This window comes from Tiliqua scincoides, chromosome 4, assembly GCF_035046505.1.
Source record: "Tiliqua scincoides isolate rTilSci1 chromosome 4, rTilSci1.hap2, whole genome shotgun sequence".
Lineage (NCBI taxonomy): Eukaryota > Metazoa > Chordata > Lepidosauria > Squamata > Scincidae > Tiliqua > Tiliqua scincoides.
The window spans coordinates 61935494-61954373 of NC_089824.1; the positions used below are offsets into that span (position 1 = coordinate 61935494).

At 42.1% G+C, this 18880-nt stretch overlaps 2 protein-coding genes across 4 annotated transcripts in view; both read left to right on the forward strand.

The window, feature by feature from the left end:
• Positions 1 to 18880, forward strand: part of LDLRAD4 (low density lipoprotein receptor class A domain containing 4) — a 370927-nt gene that overhangs the window by 209544 nt on the left and 142503 nt on the right. The gene's annotated exons all lie outside the window — the stretch shown is intronic.
• The window catches only part of RNMT (RNA guanine-7 methyltransferase), a 224878-nt gene continuing 209528 nt past the window's right edge, over positions 3531 to 18880 (forward strand). Inside the window, exon 1 of the mRNA XM_066623782.1 lies at positions 3531 to 3537. The gene's annotated coding sequence lies outside the window, so the exon portion shown is untranslated. The remainder of the gene's footprint in view (positions 3538 to 18880) is intronic.

Consider the following 18880-nt stretch of genomic DNA (forward strand, 5'->3'; position numbering starts at 1 on the left):
GTTCATAGATCAGTCAAAAGGAATCATTTGGTGGAGGTCTAGGGCTAGTCATCGGGTCTCCCCCCCCACCATGATTTAAAAATAGACTACAAGTACTAGGAATTGTAGTCTATTTTTAAAATCATGGTGGGGGGGGAGACTCATAGCACGCGCGCGCGCACACACACAGAGCACTCAGAAAGGAGGAAAAAACAAGCAATACACATCAACTGCACTGGACACAGAACATTGAAGATAGGCGGGGGTGTTATGTGTTAATACTCTGCCAAAATCAAATAGGTAAATCAGTTAAGTTGCCTATCTGTAGCTGTGGAGGCTTTTTGAATAGTTGCAGAGATTGTGAGGCAAGGGTGCCAAGGCATTTCAACTTACTGTTGCAAAGGTGGGGAGAAAGGCAGAAAGGGCTTGAAAAGCAAATCCATGTGGGCTAGTTAGGGGCCTTAGCTAGTTCCAAGGTGGGAAGCAGGGCAAAGGAGCTGAGGTTGCTTTCCCAGTGCAAAAGGCACGTTTTGATGTGACTCAGTGGACACTTGAGTTGCAGCTTACAAACAGTGTGGCTACTCAGTGGGTGCTGGGGTGGCCATCTTTTGGTTGCATTCAGAGAAGGGGAATGGGAAAGAGGGAAGAAGAGAGTGGACTGATATCTGCCCTTGGTGCCAATTGGCACGTCAGTTCCTGGGTAGCATAGGGGTAGGAGTGCTTGACATAGCAAAGGAAGTACACATGAGAACCAGTGAATCTACAAAGAAAATGAGAAGTCTGGGACTCAGCTTTTTAAATTGTACCAGTAGGGAAACATAGAGACAGACTACTGTGGTGTAAACTCATCAGGGGACTTTCTCTTGTGCCTTGATGGCCCTTGATTGCTGATCCCCAGTTCAGGATGGGTGCTTCAGTAGTTTTGCATTCTGCATTGGTTGTGGAAACAATCTCTTGGCTTGCTTTGGGGCCAGGGCTTCAATTATAACATACATGTCTTTATTAGATTTGGCCATGGAGGAGGGTGAAAGCAGTTAGAGTTGAGAAACTCTTGTTTTGCTAACAACTTTGTTCCAAGTCAGAAAGCTCCCAGGATGTGGATTTTGTTTACAGGTTCAATTTCTTTTTACACAATCAAGGTGTGGCTGGTCATGGAATTTTCCCAAAAGAAATGAATGACTTCTCTTGAGCCAGCCTGCTATGGCAGGGCATGTGTGTGTGTGCTCTGATAAATGAAAGTTTTGGGGCTTGCGGGACCTGAGGTCTCTTGCCATCGGTCCAGTTCAAATTCTGCAGAACTGTCCTGGGTCATACTGTCCTGGCATACACATGCCAATAAATGTGTAAAAAGAACATGTCAGGCAAAAGTGGTAAGAAATCTGTTGTAGGCAGTATCTCTGGGCCTCAATGCAACTATTTGCTAGGCAGTGCTTTCTGTGTTTCTAAGTTAAATTCGGAGCATGGTTGACCATATTTAATTCTAACTTGAATTACTGGAACCTGGATTATACCAATACATTGTGGGAGTGGCAATGACTAACAGTGCTCTCCATGTCAGTGCACCAACTGACCATGTCTCTGACCATGTCTCATGTCTCTGAACTCCATGTGTTCAGCACTTGTCTACCCAGGGCAGTGCTAGGGCTCCAAATCACATGGAGAAACTCTCACTGCATTCAGCATTGCTCTGTATGGACAAGTCCTGAATGCTAAGATACTTGGGGGTGTGACCAGCTGGTACACTGGTCATTTTGCTTTGCTGGCTCCAATTTTTCCTCTTGCTTGCTATGTATAAATGGAAGGGATAATGCCTGAACAGATCTGTAGAGACAATGGTTACTATTAGTGATAGTAATTTTACCCTGCTAACTGGTTAAGAGGCACTTTTCCAATTGGGTGCTCCTCTTTTATATAGCAGGGGGAGAGTAACTGGCCCACCTCACCCCAGCAGTGTCTTTTCTAGTGGCTGTCTGCTGGTGTTCTTTTGCATATTTTTAGATTGTGAGCCCTTTTGGGACAGGGAGCCATTAGATATTTGATTTTCTCTGTAAACCGCTTTGTGAACTTTTTGTTGAAAAGCGGTATATAAATACTGTTGTTGTTGTTGTTGTTGTGATAGTGTCTTTCTTCAGTGGTGTCACTGGGAATGCCATCTCCCAGTGCAGAGCTAGGCAGTGCAGAGATTTGATAGTGACGTCATCACAACATCATATCACACATCACTTCTAGGTTGCCTGAAAGGAAATTGACAGCTAGGAAACTTATTCGGTTGTTGCAAGCACTCAAGAGAGAGCTGGAATAGGTATCAGACTGGCCCAGTACAACTTCATCTGGGCCTTTTTTCATGGCATATGTACATTTGGCATCTGTACCAAACAGATGGCAAATGTATATTAAGATGTCTTTGGTAAATAGACAGTATAGTGTCCCACCATGCTTAGGACGATGCTGTCTCTCTAACATTTTTTGCTGTCTATTTTAGATGGGGTGGCAGATTGCTAGGTAGACACATTGCTCTTTCTGTTCATTTATACAAAGGCACCTGGAGCTCTGTTATACAAAAATAATTTGTGTATTTTGGAAACAAAGTGAGCATGACTGTGTCCATTCTTGGAAGCCCTGTTCCTAGTTTCATTCTGGTCTAGCTTTAGCAAATTGATTTTCTGATCTTGAAAAGCAAGTGCTGTTTTTACTATGTATTGGCGCAAGGAAATGAAAGGAGCTTGCAAGAATTGATTGAAATCAGAACCCAAATTGCAACAAATCGTGACAGGTTTTTCTTTTCTTTTTCTTTTCCCTTAATATCTTTGACTTCCTTGCAAATCAATTCACTTCCTTCTGCAAGAAGAAATGAAAGTTCCTTCTTTCTGCAAAGTTCATTGAAAGCTGGAAATTTGACAGTTTTAGATCCCTTCACTTTCTTTCAGGCTCTTGACAGGGAGAATGGTCAACAAGCAAGGAGGATAAAAAGCATGTCAATGTAGGCTTACGTTTCAGATAAAAGATTTGAGGCTGGCAAAATGTTCCAGCAATAACAGTATGGCTTTGCTTTTCCATTGGAGAATGCATTGGACTATGAACAAATAATTTTTCTCAGTGTTCAGACTGCTCAATCTCTGACATGTTACATGTACGTACTTGGAAACTAAATATGACTTTTGCAGAAATTTAATGGGTGGAGGGAATCTGAGATTTTCTGACTGCCACTTGTTAGAATTATCCAGTTTTACTTCTGAAGAATGGTTGAGAAAGGGCTCTGGCAGAATGACCCTCTATTAAATAGAACATACCCTTGGGTTTTGAGTGCTCTTAAACTGAGGTGGCTTGCTTCTTCTGTACTGACCTGCCAAATGGTAGGAGAATTTTATCACACATCAGATTCAGGTGAGTGGTTCTCTGTACCTGCCAAATGTTAATTTTTCTCACTTTATAGTGAGCTGACTTTCTTCATAAGCTGAGGTTAAGACATTAGGAAGATTTTTTCCTGAAAGAGATCCTTGCAGTAAACAACTTCCTGAATGGAGGTATTTGTTTTCCTCAAACAAAGGAAACTGTGAGGTGTAGAGTGTGTATCTTCATGTACGAGATTCTGCGTATTTTAAAGGGTCATTTCTATGAGAGGTGTTTTACTTCTACCAGTTTAGTTTCTGCAGATTTAAAAAATAATAATGTATGGTTGTTGACTACCTAAAATGTAATAGCGTATACGTGTGCGTGTCTGTGTGTGGGGGGTGGTATTGATTGTTGTTTCTTTCTAGGCAAAATTACCCTAATCTGAAAGGCAAAGACAGGCTGTGCTCTGCCTACAATGAACAGCACAGGATGTTGATGTGCTGACTTTTCTGAGAAGCTTGGTACATTGCTTGGAAATACAGCAGCATTTTCAGGGTCAGTACTTTTGTGCAGATATTGTATATTAGCTAAGCTGCTCAATAAAAGGAGGAAAAAGACATTTAAATGCCCTGAAAACAAAATTCCTTCAGGAGAGAAAGCATCACAAATTAGATTAGATTTCATTGGTCAGAACCTCATAAGTAAACATGTTCAAAAGAAGCTTCTGCATATCCGGTCCCAGGAATTTGGACTCTGAATATAATAGTGGATTCTCTCCCTGGCCCAAATATTTTTTTTGGTGGTGGACATTTAAATGAACACAGGTGAGACAGAATTTAATACGACAGTTAAAACCTTTGGAACAGAGCGCTGAAAGTTGAGCAAGGGAAGTCCAGTGACAGATACAGGAAGACAAGTGGGATATATGAGGTTGCTATCGCTGTTGTATCAAGGAGTGAGGATCTGGGATCACTGAGAAGTGCAAAAATGGAGGGGGTGAGAATTCAAGCAGTGAATTCAAGCAAGGACAGCTCAACCAGGTGCACTGTGGGTCCCCCTCCCCCCAAACAGGAAATCATGCAAGAGAAGAGGGCTTTGCTACCCCTCCTCTCACTCTGTCTTTTAGAAAGTGGGAAGCAAGATAATTGTGGTTCATGTCAACTGGTGGGCTAGAGGAAGGGGCCGGCAGACTCAGGGTAAAAGGCATCCCAAATCTGCCCCGCTCTCTCACCTGCACTTCACTTCATGACTGGACTGGCCCTAAAATGAACCTCAGCAGTATAAGAAACAGAGGCCTTACTGCCTTTCATTTGTACCTGTGGAATTGATTCTCATTTTTGCTTGCTAAATGCCTATCATAGAGAGAAACTTCTATGGGGAGCTGGCCAGGTAAAAGAGAGAGAGAGAGAGAGAGAGAGAGAGAGAGAGAGAGAGAGAGAGAGACTTCATCGTTGCCTGGAAGTGAGCAGTCGTAAAGAAGGAAGGCAAGGTGACCAAGAAACACCTTCATGGAAACGAGACCTCAAGAACATGATTCACACGACAATCAGCCTGTTGTCCACCTGAATTTGCAGCATGAATTTTCGCAAAGCCAGTGTTTTGTATGCAACCATTGCCAAGCTCAGAACCCAGCTCTGTGAACTCCACTTCATACTATACATTTGCAGTGGCATCTAAAAGGCCGAATTCCCTCCCTCTGTGTGTTTGGGGTGGGGGCAGTACCAGAGGGATTAGTTTTCTCCCTCTCAGCCTACTTCAGCTTTTCTCCTGCTGAAGAGAGGAGAATTTGTAGTGGGGAGTGCTGCTGGACTGAGAGGAACTGTTGGCGGCTTGTTTTAAGGCCATTTTTTGCAGTTGCTCCCTTGTGAACATTGCTCACTTGATGTGGTAGTGAGTTCTGAGCTTGTCACACAGGGATGATTTAAGACAGAACCTTCTCAGAAACTGAAATAGCTGCATGCAATGATTTCACTGTCTTAGCAGCAAACGTCTGAGCTGGCCTTCTGATCAACCACTTGAAGTGATTCCTGTTGAAGATAGGGGAATTGACCCTCTCTGCTGGGAGTAGAATAGCTTACAAATGACTCAAATATTTCTGTAGGAAATTTTTATGCATCTAGTGCTGTTGAGGAAAAAGAATCTGAAACAATGCCAACAGTTAATTCTGCAGTCATGAAGGACTTTTTAAGTAAGCATGTTGGCTCTGTTTGAATATCCTGCACCTGGTCATGAAACAATAGACAATACCACTGGAACTGTATATTGAAGTGCGTTATAAATAACTTGCTTGTGAGCCAGATTGTGAGGATTAATGTGTTCTTCCTTTTAAAATTTCCCTCACGTTAGAAAGTTTCATGCCCAGAAAAGTTTGAGAGGAAAAATGGTATTTTTTGTACGGCTTGGTTAGGGTTAGAATCTCTTCTCTAACAAACAAACAAAATAGCACTTATTCAAAGATGCCAATGTACATGCATGCAAATGTTCCATTTGCTGTTTCCTTACATTGAAACTGAGGGAAAATATATAGACCAGGGTAGCAAAAATGACTGGTCAGGCAGGCTTAAAATGGGAGAGAGCCAGGGCAGATGTTTGTTTTCTGACAGTAAGTTGGTTGCTGAATTTTATGTTAGTTTTTGGTAAAGAAAAAGGTTCAGATGTGGTCCAGCAGCTATGATATTTTCACTTCTTACCTAAATGTTGTTTTTACATGAAACTGAACATACCGCGTAAGATTCTCATATTTCAGCTAAGAAACCTGGGGATGGATAGTTTCTTAATGCAAGTTTTAAACAGCTCAGGAGTATGCAACAAATGTCAAGAGCAACTGTTTGTTTGCTCTTTAACTGTTTGTTAAAATGTTTTTATCCTGCCTTTCCTTTTCCCATCTATTAAAAAATCAGTAAATGTACAAATAAACACAACCGTATATAAAATAAATATTGTAAAGAATCTGTACATACATTTCTAAAAAGGGCTTCCAAAAATTCCAAAAACATATGCAATTGTCTTCTATAAGCCATAGATTTCATTATTGACAAGAAGGATTTTCATCAAGAAAGGACATGGGGCAAAGGATTAAACACTTTGTACCTCTGCACTATGGTCCTGCTGCTTGTAATAACCTTGCACAGGTGCCACTTATGTGTAAAGACAAGCCTCGAGCTACAAAGTGATGAATTTCCCATCGCGCGTGTGCGCGCGCGTGCGTGTGTGTGTGTGTGTGTGTGAGAGAGAGAGAGAGAGAGAGAGAGTGTACATGTATACTAGACATGTGCGCTAGATTGATTATTGGTAGTTTTTGCTGTTAATGTCCCCATAGAGTGTAGATGGATCATGTTATCCAGTTTTAATCAACTATTGACACGTTTCTTTCTCTAAAAAAACTTTGTGGAATTCTAGTTTGTAATTCATTGTTGTTACTTTCAAAGGTGGCTTTCTTGTTGAAAGCTGCAGCCAAATAAATAATGAATCTGGAGAAAGTGTGCTGCACATTGAATACGAAAGGGACTTCTGCGTTTTTAGCCCATTTCCTCCTCCTAAATAACATAAGCTGCGATTGCTTGAATTTGGCCCCCACTCTTGTATGAGGAAGTAAGTACCCTTCATGGGGCTGGTTCTTATGCAATCCTTTATACTTAGATGTCAAAAAGGTGTCATGTGTCAAATATGAAGAGTGTACATCTGCAATTTTTGCCCTAGACTTCATTCAGGTACGTAGGACTGAGCGCTTGCTTTGCTGCTAATGTGTACTATATTTGAAGAATGAACAGACTAAAAAAATTCAGTTTTTTACTTTGAACTGAAAACGCTTTCATTTTTAAAATCTGTTGGGCAGTATGGTAAAGGGCAGGAGTAGGCACTGATCTTATGATGTACAATTTTTGTTAATTAACTTAGCTGTGTATTCTTATAGTCAACCTTTAACTTGTGGTTTCGGATGCATTTGTATAGTACGCAGTGACAAGTTTCTCTCCCATTCCACAGACGCTTGAACTTAAAATGATTTTGGTGTCCTGCTTTGTGTACAAGGTTAGGTGGGGAGTAACTACAGGGCTTTTCGCTGATGCGGTACATAATGTATATAAGTTGGCAAGCACTTTATCTGGTGAATTGTGGGAAATCCCTTTAAAGAGGAGGACCAATATGCAGCAGGGTAGCCATAATGAGGTAGGAACCTTGGCAAAATAGGCTGAGTTTCTGGGTAGCTAGCAGCTAGCCTGAAGCTGAGTTCCCAGCATAATGGAGAGAGGGTGAAAGAACACTTGGCTGTGATTTGGCATTTCCTCCTGCAAAGCTCTGATTCCTTACTGCTGGGGTTGGGATAAGATACATTAGTTCATGTCATTGGCTGGAAATCAGATGAATGGATTTTTTTTTTTTACTGAATTGTACACAGATTTATTAAATTATAGTCACCTAGTGGGTCCCAGCCCACAGTTTGAGAAATACAGCATTTGGCTATAATTCCATAGTGCAGATGTGTAGCCACCACCCAATTTACAGTCCTACTCCTCTCTCTGAAATCATCAGCCCTTATCCTCACCACCAGATCAAAGAGGCAATGCTTGTTGGCTAAGAGCAGCTCAGGGTGCAGTGTTTCTGTTCTTGTCTCTCACTGTTGCCAATACTACTGTAACTATATAAAAATAAGGGAAGGTGTTAGAAGCTATTGGAACACAAGGCTATAAGAAACATAGCTAGGAGCAGAATGCAGTCCTCTGGCCAGGCAGTTTAAGTTTAGCTGGGTATAGACTAGCCTTAGATTTTTTTTTAAATATGCTTTGAACAAGTTCTGTTTAGCAATAGAAAAGTTGCATATTCCATGCAAGATACATTTTGAATTTATTCCTAATTAGAAAAATTATGGCGCATCAATCATGAGTTCAGCTACACCTATTTTTAAAGTCCTATCCTGTTACCCCCACAATGCAGTGTGAATGCGCATAAGTCTCTTCTGATTGGAGCCCTGGAGTCTCTTGTCATCACTGTCACAGTGTCTGCACCTGCTTCACAATTACAGGGTCACTTGGACTCTGTTTCATTTTCTCATGTGGCTGCCATCCAAAGGAACAGAATGGCTTCCTTTATCAGCCAGATTACTTAAAAACTACAGTACTTGTTTCTGGAATTTACATGCAGTGATGGAATTGGATGGAAATATTATTTTCAAATTCAGGACATATATTGCTGTATTTTTTCTTTCTTCTCTTGGGGAGAGCTTGGTGCGGTGGATGCGTTTTTAAAAAAATAAATACACCATGTATTATATACCATTATTCCTCTACAAGTGCTGTTGTTTGTTTGCAGTGATTCCTGTCTGTCTATCCTTTTTATTCTCCATTAGTCACGAGACATCTTTATTTGTAGAAGTGTGCAGTGGTTCACAGTGTTCTATCACTCCTTTCATGTCTCTATTTTTATCTCTTAAAAGAAAAACTCCTCGACTATGGATTGTATTTGGAGACTGTGTGCATATACTAACTTCATAGCAGCAAAGAAGCTGACAAGTTGCAGGTTGTGTAAGACAATTTCTGGGGCACAGTGAGAGATGTGAGAGTGGGACAAATGCAGGCATTTGCCAATTTGCTGCTGCTGCTCTGAGAGAAGCAGTGGCAAGCAGCCATGTTCCCCACCTCCCCCAGGAAGTGACCCAGCAAACAGTAAATTCACTGAGAACAGCAGAATTCATTGGGCTCTCCTTGCTTCCTCTCCTTTACCTTGTTGCTGCTCTGCCTTCTTCCTCCTCCTTCTCCCTTGCTACTGTTGTGACCTGTACACTACAGAGAGGAAACTAGAGACGCAAGGGACCCTTGCTGAGGAAACGCTCAGCTGGAATCTGTTTCTGGTGAAAGAGGGAGATAATAGCATGATGTTGTGCTTACATCCAGTCTCTGGAATCTCTTTGGCTCTTTAGTTTAATCACAACTTCTGATCTTCACAGGCATGGCCAAAAGTGTTTGCACTTGTCTGATGTAGAAAAAGAAACAGAGAACATCACATTTTACAGGCAAGGTGACTGACATTTCCACTGTAGCATGTGGAAGGGAGATCTATACCTGAAAATGCCCAGGAGATGGGTGTGTGGAAGCCTCAGTTGACCAAACTACTACCAGGCAAGTGTTTTCAGATGCATGGCTCCCCTCCATGCATTACAGTGTACACAGGAAAGACATGAAGCTGACAACTGGCTCCCTTCTTTTCCCCTAACATGTGACACTTCCCTCAGAATATATAGTAAGATAGTTGATTAACCAACCAATTTTATTAACCACAACCACAAAGATGAAAACTGAAAATTCAAGCAAAAGTGACTTCATGGCAACCTTTAGCAACTGCTGAGAGCCCAATCCTATCCAATTTTCCAGTGCCGGTGCAACTGAACCAATGGGGCATGCACTGCATCTTGTGGTGGGGCAGCAGTCACAAAGGCCACCTTAAGGTATGGGAACACTTGTTGCCTAACCTTGGGGCTGGAAAATTGGATAGGATTGGGCTGTAAACCAGTTGGCAAATCTCAGCAGGCTGGTTGTGGCATAATGGCAGACCATTAGTCCCTTTGTAAGGAAAGAGTAATAATTTGACTGGGGTCTAGAAGGACTCTCTGAATGTATTAATATTGCTGGGCATTACTTGATGGGCTCTTAATCCCTGCTCTGAGGTTTTTTTCCCTTTGTCTGTTGTATTATGCCCCACTGAACCAAATGCTCTCTGCTTTTCTTTTTCGTTTATCTTTTGACAGCTCTTTTCTACATGTTTCCATGTGCGCTCTTTGGAGATCTTGCATGCTCTGCTAAAATGAAATGACTTCCTGTACAAAGATCTTAATACATACCAGTCTGGCTAATTGTGGAAATGAATGGTGTGTGTTTGATTAAAAACTAACCCGAAAGTTTTGCTGATGGTATTTGGTGGATGTCGAGACAGTACATAAATCATAAGAGACAGCACAGAGTAGCTTGTGTAAAATGAAATGCTCCACCTGCAGCTCTGCTTTACAGGTCTGTCTGTCTGTCTGTGTTCAAAACAGTGTGACACTGTAGCTTCCTTTCACCAAGACACCTTTTCAGCAGTTCCTCCTCAGGCTTCCATGTACAGATTCATTTGTGCCTTATTTAAGGGACAGACACCTTATTTTTTTCAAGGTGTTTGTAAACTCTGTAAGGGAGCTTGTTATTATTTTTCTTAGATGCTAGTGGAATAATCCAAACTGCTTAAGGCTTACAGAAACTTTTGCCAGTATGGCCCTACATATTTTGACTTGGGTCCAAACTGTAGCTTGTGAATTGTGGCTGCTGGGCAAAAATTCAAGAGAATGAAAATAAAATGGAATTGAAAGAAGAAAGAAGACAATACACCTATAAAAATAAGCATGGATTAATTCTCACTTTACAGTTTGTTTTCTACATACCAAAATATGCTCTCCTACTGTTAGCTGAAAATTTAATACTTCTAATTTAAAATTGAAAACAATTTAAATTGCTACTTTTCTAGGACAAACAGAATGAAGTATCAACCAGGAAAGGATCAGGCCCCCACGTCTGTGAATTTTGCCAAGAAAGGTGGATGTTAAAATGTGCATAACCCTTGGGGGCTGGGGGATAAGATTAGACCCTCAGTTTGGCTGTACTTGTCTTAAGAGGTGACTAAACTGCCACCGGGTGGATGGGACTTGTTAACCTGGGAAGGCAGCTCATCTGAGAGAAGGAAAACTCTGATCCCAAACCTCCACTACCTTGTGGCTACATCCAGTTATGGAAAAGTCTTCAGGAGTCAACCTCGAGGCAAAATCCGGAGCCGGAGTCCCTGAGGCAGTTCATGGCTGAACACAGTGACGTTCTGGCAACTCCTGCGACGCCGCTGGAACCAACCGTATTGGCTTCTGCCTTTCCATTGGACCATTTCAGCGATGTGGAGAGGGAGGATTTGTTGCATGGGTAACAGTCTATCCTCCATATCTACTTTACCCAGGCTTTGCACACTGGAGAAGACACTCTGTTCCAGAACCACCATTCAGAGCGTGATACCCTAGTCTTCCGAGACTGAAGGATGCCAACAAAAAATGTGCACACACCATTCGCAGTTGATGTGAGGCATACAATACACTTGGATATCATACTTGTGTACAAAATGACAGGCAGGCCTAAATCTGCCCAGATTCTTTAACATTCCTTTGTATAAATCCCATTCACACCCACAGCATTTACTAGGTAGAAATAGGTACACAAAAAAATTAAATTTCCCGAAAGGAGTAATTGATGAATCACATGTCATTAGTGAGTCGAAGAGATAGTGCCCTTTAATGCATCAGTGGCAGGCACATACTTAAAGAAGTTCTTGCAAGCGCAAGCATGTGTATATTTACCTAGAAGAAAACCTCACTGAATTTCATGGGGCCTTACTGTCAATAAAGTGTGGTGATTACTGCACTAATTTCAAAATGCGCATTCCCAGAAAACACAGATTTTCACTTTTAAATACCATATATCTATGTCTTCCCTGTCCTGCCAATTTAGATTTCATCTTGTAATTGTAATACATTTCTATTGCATTGTGATGTTCAGAATTTAACATGCTAGCAAAATTAAGACCACTGGTATTCTGAAAAAAAGATGTACATTTGGATTGAATGTTCCCATATGAGATAAAAATCAGGACCTTCCAATTGGTCCACCATGGTGAGAAAAGAGGGCTGACCCAGCCATGAGGCTAATTTCAAGTGGCTGTTTCAAGTTACAAGTGGGGAGGTGGTGGATGGACTAGGCGTGCCCTGAACTCAGTGCCCGCCCACTCTCCCCCTCCCACCTGCAGCCCACCCGACTGCTTTAATTGACTCTTCAGTCCTCTTCCTGCTCACTAAGAATGAGCAGAAAGAGGATCAGGGCAGTGGCAGCCCACTTCTTGTTCCACTGCAAGTGATTGCAGCAGGAACTGTAAAAAGAAGCAGCATGACACTCCAGCTATGTTTGCTCACTTCCATGAAAAACCAGCATGGAATTGTTCAGCTCTGCCTAGGGAGGATACCAGGATGCAGGTCTCTTGTAATCTGGTGTGCTCCCTGGGGCATTTGGTGGGCCGCTGTGAGATACAGGAAGCTGGACTAGATGGGCCTATGGCCTGATCCAGCGGGGCTGTTCTTATGCCTTCTTCTTACCTGCCTATCAAGAAGATCAAGCAGGCAAGAAGAAGGTGGAGACCCCAACACCTCTTTTACCTTCAGGTGTGTTATTGCCTCCTCTCACTTGCTACCAGCAGCCTTGTTCAGACAAACAGTTTGGACCAACTTGTTTGTTTCAACAAAGCTGGTAGGAAGAGGCAGCGGCAATAATGGCAGTGGGTGCCCAATCTTAAGGTTAGAAGGAGGAGGCATGGGGGGCTCAAGCTTGCTGTGCTACACTCCACCCCACCCCATCTCCTTGCTCACTTGGCTACTTCCCTAAGCTCCTTGGGTAGGAGAGGTGGAAAGCAAAGAAGAGGAAGCCACAACAGTAGTAGTGGGTTAGGTGCATAAATGTTTATTTTAAAAGGAGAGCTTCAAACTGCTCCAATTCAGGTGACAGATCTGCTGGGACTGGTCCTGACTGTACTTATACAAATAGGTATAGTTGGCGGATATGTTTTTATGCCAAATCATTTGCCATCTGGCCTGTTCTTGTCTGATTCTTTTATGATTTTCTTTCTGTCTTATGATGATTTTGATCACATTCCAATGCAAGTGATGCTGACTAGCGATTCCTTGCATCTATGTGTGAAAGGAATGTTCTTTCAGACATCCCATCCTTAAAATACACAATGAAGTGTAAATTGTTTAATTGAAGGGGCATCTGTTTTGCACCAAATAATGATGAAACTGAAGGGAATTCTGTATGCTAAGGTATGGTTAGCTATTTACACTTCAAGGTATATTTTAAGGATGGGGTGTCTGAAAGAACGCTCCTTTCACACATGTAAAGAATTGCTACAAACAGCAAAATTAGCAGTTGCAGTTGTATGCACCTGTCTGAGGCAAGTGTCTGACTAAATACATTGTGGTCTCAGAGTGATGAGCAATGACAGAGTGCATGCTTTCCATGTAGAGAGTCTGTGGTTCTGTCATGAGTGTCATCAGAGGTTTGCTAGAGGTTGGCCTGGTCCGGAACTCATGAATTCCTTAGGGTCTGCTTGGCTGACCCCTGCAACCCCCAGCACATACTTTACCTAGCAGCAAGGATGCAAAGCATTCAACCTAATGCATCATTTCATTGCTGCCTCCTTACAAGCTATATGTTTTCGGAGCAAGTGTGATTGGTTGGGTGGAGAGGGTAAGAAGGGAGGTTCCGCATAAGACTCATGCTGGTCCTGTCTGCTGCTTCCAACCAATTGTGTTGCTCTCAGGGGCCTAGCTTTGTGGAGAGCAAGCTATTTGGCCAGGGGAACTGCATGGGCAGTTCTTCTCTCAGTGCCCCCCCCCCCCGACAACTGGGTTGTATGCAGACTTGCCCACTCATTTTTGTTGTTACAACTGCTGCTGAGGAAGGTTATGATAGTTGAGGAAAGTAGGCAGCTGGAGAGAAGCCACAGTGAAATTGGCTGCAAAAGACTCACATGATTAGCCCTGTCCATGTGGTTGGAGCATTCATATACCTACTCCCCAGTGACACAAGCTTGCACCTCAGAGAAGTGGCTCCCATCCCACTGAGTGGGAGTGGGAGTGAGTAAGAAAGGAAGCCCAAATTACCATCAAATGTAGCAATTTCATGAATGTAGGCAAATGACCTATCTATATGTGGTGTCCTTCTGCCTCCTTCCAGGGGGGAAGGTCTGTGTCTTACGGTTTGGGGAATGGTATTCTGTGTTAATCTCCACTCAAGAACAAATCCCAACACTAGAGAATGTGCTCAACTCCAGATATTTATTGAGGGGAATCATTGAGAAGACGGGGGCAGGGAATTGGACTCTTCATACCACTTTTCTGTGTGAAACACTGAGTTTTTTTGTATGGAAGATAATTCAGCTAAATACCTAGGCCTCACTTGCAGTCTGAAGTGGTATAGCCCAGACATCCATGGTATAGCCCAGACATCGTACTAATCTCAGACATTTATTTGGATGGGTCTGTACCTTTGGGGTGTATGTGTGTGTGTGAAAGAGAGAGAGAGAGAGAGAGAGATCAAGTCCTTGGAAATTTTTTCTCTTTGCCTCCTCCTCTATAACTGACAGCAGATACCCAAACTAAAAATGTTTGTCATAAGTCAAAGTACTTTTGATCCCAGAATAGATGAGACTGCATGTGGTCTCGATTACGCAGTGTTCATAACATAAACACACTTCTGATTATGTCATAGCAACAGGCACTGTGCATACATATGTAAGTTTGATTGAGGTCTCCAGGAGAGGAAGATCTCTGCAGCCCAGAATATCACAGCCACCTACTTCTCAGTATGAGGCCCTAAATAATTTCAGAAATTAGATACAACCCCAATAATATAGTAGGCCATATAATGCCTTTTGCTGACCTGGTATAGGATTAGCTGTGTGGTAGTCTAGGCACCACATGGACATTTCTTTCCTGGGTAGGTGGAAACAGCTCATCATCAGCTCTTGATGTGAGGCATGATAAGCCTGACAGTCTGAATACCACAATGATAACTACTAGGCTATTACATCAGTGCCATCGGTACATACTTTTTAATATTCTCCTTAACTACAGGGGTTGATTGTCTATCATGAACCATGTTTACCATCATATTTGAGCTTTATCATAGCAGTAAACCAAATATTAAATTTCAGTCACCGTTTTTATTTAATACTAAAGTTGAATAGAGTGTCATCACTGTTTTTCACATAAAGATTTCAGCGATCCTCATTCTTATTTCTTTTATTGCCTACTTGATTAGAAATCTGTACCAGGCAGCTAACAGAACCAGAAAGTCCATATTTTGCTTCACTCTCCATTTGAAAAAAAAGGATCTATAAAAAGTATAGAATCTTGACTGGATTAAATATTTTCTATAGCTTTAAGAAAGTTGCCATTCTCATATATTGGATTGACTTCAGAAATGTGCAAGTGGGACTCTGATCACACAATGGGTATCAGGACCTCTGAGAGGAATTTTATAAAGGAGTACAAAGTTATTTTTGGACCCCATTGCAAAGGGGAAGGGGTGAAACAGAGCAGGGGAGGATGGTGACAGGTGAGCAGAATAGGGGCAGGGAGGGGTGAAACAGGGTGGGAGGATGGTGGAGACAGCTGGAAAAGTCTATGGAGTTCACTCATCCATTTGGCATCAGTACCTAGATATAGTAAAAAAAAAGTCTCTCTAAAATCTTTTAAATATAGAAAATTAGCATCCTCATACTTAGGCTCACAGTAGAATGGAAAGTGTCCTGTGCATACCAAAACTTGCTTCTGCAGCAGCTATAGTTGTGCAGTTGTGTCCCTGTACTCCTATCCACTCCTTCATGGTAAGCAGATCCTCAAGTCAAAGAGCTACTGTAGCAGGCCAGTTTCCTCCTAGATTTGTCAGTGTGTTAAGGAGTGTCATGTATGCATTCCTGGGCCCAGCATATATGGCTTGCCAGTAGCTGTAGTAGCTGTGCTTGTGGTAGTGTCCTCAGCATCCCATGTGGGCAACAAGTCTAAGTAAATAGGAAAATGTAAGATCTCAGGAAATTTCTGGGCCCCCCCTTTGGCTTCTGGGCCCCTTTTTTGACCCTGGGCCTGGGTACAAATTTCCCCCTTTACCCCCCTCTCCTAGGACCTGATGGGGATTTCCCATTCCTGCTTGAGCCCTTACAGTCTTTAAAAGCAGTGTCTAAGAGTTGTTGGGGGTGGGTGGGTGGAGAACTGCAGTGCAGGGTTCCTTCCTCTCACACATGGGAAATACTCAATCCTAGCCAAAAAAGATAAGAATCAGTACAGCTATAATAACAGAACTATTCTCTAATTCAGTCACATATCCTATTTATCGGAAATTTCCACTATATAACTTACTGTCAATACTGCTTGTAGGTATTGCTTGCATACAATGCATTTAACAAATGCTGTTCAACACAATTCATCCTTAGCTGCAGGAGCAAATATATTCTTGAACTGGCATTCTTATGGTTCTCAGGAGTCATTTAGGGCCCAATCCTAACTCCTCTCAGCTCCAGCACTGAGCTCCAGTGCCATCACTGGGTGTTGCGAATGTGTTGAAAGGCACGTCCGTGGCACCTGGGGAGGAGGGGCCAGTGGCACTCAGTGCTGGGCCTCAGCACTGCATGGGCAGTTGGTAGGTGCTCCTCCAGCAGCTGCCAGCGGTAAGAGTGGGGGGGGGAGGCAGGGAGTGGGCGGAATGAGGCGGAGAGAGGGTGGAGGGAGGGGAGTGGTGGATCGGGCCCAGGAGGGGGGTGGAGATAGTGGCAGACTTTTGTTGCCATATACAAACCTCCCTTCCGGCCCAGGCAGCCCAATACGGGCTTCCTTGAATCTGTGTCTGCTCAAAAGTGGGCGCAGATCTGAGGAGACTGATTGGCGGCTGCAGGGTAAGGTTGCAAATGCTAGCCTGGTGACCATAGGGTCCGGCAGTAGCCATTTTGGCACCACTGGAGCCATGGGTCCTGCCGGAACCCTCTGCCCCGCTGGATTTAGGAGTGGGCTGGATTTAGGAGTGGGCTGTAATTTGCCCTATTTCCCCACTCCCAAAGCCATACAAGAAGACATGTTGCTTCTCACTACTTTTTTTGTTAATATAGCAGATATAGAGATATAGCAGATCAAAAATAAAATTGCTAACATTAACTGATTGGACTCTTTCATAGAGAGGGGAGTTACTTGTTCAGCGTTGCTTGAATGCAGCCGGTGATACTGCTGCTTATGTGGTGGACCATAGCTGACTTGCACATGCAATTTATTAAGAATTTTTGTATCATTGCAGTGAACATCGTAGGTGCCAAACTACAGTTGAGAGGTACAACTGCTGTACAAAACTGTTTCTTGTGAATTTCTTACCTCAAATGTGGAAAATTTGATTCACTGTTGGGGTGATAAAAATAATAGAACTGTGATTCTGGCATTTTCCTCTATCTCATTCTCAAGTTTATTTTCTGCAGCTATGATGGCTAGAAACACAGTCATCTGAGAATTTAGCAATGCACAGATCACACAAAAGTGCCTTAGCAATTACCTACAGGTTTTGTTTCTATCCTAACCTTTAATGCAAAGTTGGTGTCATATATATGTGATCGTTAGGCTCAATTTGATAAACTAATGTTAACACAGAAGTTTTTCATCTAATTTGGATTTTAACTCAGAAGTAAATATGTACTGCAATTTAATTCCTAAATATTCAATTGCAATTTAATTCCATTGCAGTTTAATTCCTAAACAATGGTACAGTCTTTTTGATATTTCAGAAAATACAGCCACTGGGGGAAAAGCGCTTGGGGAAACAGTAGCTAATTTGATTTGTTTGGGGACCTTTGGGTCAATAAGAAATATGTTTAGGCAAAACAACAACAAAAAAAGGTCGTGATTTTGTAGCTTTTTAAAATTACTATAAAATAATTATTACACATTGGTCTCTTGGACACGGTCATTTTATTTTCTTTATTATTTTGTACCTTTGTAGGTTACTCATTGCTGTATATTACATGTATTATAGGACACTATTTTCCCATAAATTGTCTGCTCTCCCTTCTTGTAATAATGTGAAGGGTGAATACACATGCTCGTAATATCTCTTCAATACAGGTTTGAAATGAACATAGTACAGCCATTGTTCTGTCTCCTGACTTTGATAGGTGCCAGTTAGTTTAAACTATTACACTGACCACTTACAAGTTGGCATCTCTTGCAATGCTTTTTGTATTTATTGGCTGGCATCCCCGAGGATAATCCAGTTTGGCTTTTAACTTAAAAGGTAAACATTTACTAACCTTCGGATGATCTCTTCACACAACAATATGTTCTGCCAGCAATTTGGAGGCTTATGGCGATATTGTTTCAGGCCATGTGTACAAAGTGATTGCATGGGGTTTTGTTTTTGGAGTGCTCGTGATGATAGTTAAAGGGAACTCTTTTCACCTATCCGCTTTAGGAGGCACTAGTTGATGAGAAACACTATGTCCTACAAAGTACATTTCCCTTTGACTTGTCTGCTCTTTCTTTTGTTCTAAATGTTTTGGCTTTTAGCGTCATGGATACAAATTGCCATTATGCAAAGAAGGTTGCACAAATGAGATCAATGGCTGTACTTTTTCCACATACAGGATGACTATCCTTTACCCAGACTGTTTGGGACAGGAAGATGTCTGGATTCTGGATTCATCTGGATTTTGAATAATTGTATAAATATAATGAGAAATGTTTCCTCTTGCGATTTTCAGTGTTACCCATATGGGTGTCTGTTGGCCTTTTTGTCATTTTTCAGCAGTGTCTGTACAGGTACACAGCACAGTGCAGTGAATAAAATTTACCTGCACTGTATGTGAGAATGTGGGAATGAGCACAAGACCTTTTAATGTTCACGCTACAGACAACAAAAGGACTGCCAGGTGATGGCTTCTGGCCTAGATGCCTTTAAAAAGCGATTGGACAGATTTATGGAGG